General features: G+C 37.5%; 1 non-coding gene across 1 annotated transcript; it reads right to left on the reverse strand.

The window, feature by feature from the left end:
- Nucleotides 1-298: 298 nt before the first annotated feature.
- On the reverse strand, nucleotides 299-417 carry LOC134544192 (5S ribosomal RNA). Its single transcript, XR_010077585.1, has one exon. It is a non-coding gene; the product is annotated as a 5S ribosomal RNA (ribosomal RNA).
- Between the last annotated feature and the right edge of the window lie 445 nt (nucleotides 418-862).

Raw genomic sequence — 862 nt, forward strand, 5'->3', positions numbered from 1 at the left:
CATACATACATACATACATACATACATATACACTTATATATTTATTTTTTCACTTTGAATTTTGTATGAGGTATACACATGCAAAGATTCACAGCTACTGGGTGGGTGAGTGAGTGAGTGAGTGAGTGAGTGATTGATTGATTGATTGATTGATTGATTGATTGATTGATTGATTGAGAGAGAGTGAGTGTGTGTGTTAGGGGGGGGGGGGGGAAATGTGGTGATTGTGGGGGAAAAAAAAATTTAAAATTGAAATTTTTAAAAAAAAAATTTTTTTCTGTAGGGTGCAAAATAGTAGTGCCAACGGCACGTGGTGTTCCCAAGCGGTCACCCATCTAAGTACTAACCACGCTCGACGATGCTTAACTTCGGTGATCGGACGAGAACCGGTGTGTTCATCGTGATATGGCCGTTGGCAATGATATAGATGTTTTTTTTTTGCAGTTTGTATTTGCCACTCGAAATAGCTATACCAGGTGTGATTGTTACAAACAACAGGAGAAATCGTGTAATGAACACTCTTTTACTTCCCCCCCCCCCTCCCCACACACAACACCCACCACCCTCACCATCCCAACCACCAAAGCCCTCTTCAAAATACACTCTCACACACACACACAAACCCACACTCTATAACTGATGAACATTACCATAACTTCTTAAAGCCATTAGATAATATTTAACTCAAGAAAGGTATTGTGATATGTTTAAAGAAAGAAAGGTGAAACCTTTAACTTTACCAGCAGGTATTAGTATCACTGAGGTATCTTCTAGGTTGTAGCAGCAATAGTAGTAATAATAATAAAATTAAATAAGGTAATAAAAAAGAAAAGTTATACATGTGATCAAATCATGAATGTAT

Source organism: Bacillus rossius, unplaced genomic scaffold (genome assembly GCF_032445375.1).
Source record: "Bacillus rossius redtenbacheri isolate Brsri unplaced genomic scaffold, Brsri_v3 Brsri_v3_scf32, whole genome shotgun sequence".
Taxonomy (NCBI): Eukaryota; Metazoa; Arthropoda; class Insecta; order Phasmatodea; family Bacillidae; genus Bacillus; species Bacillus rossius.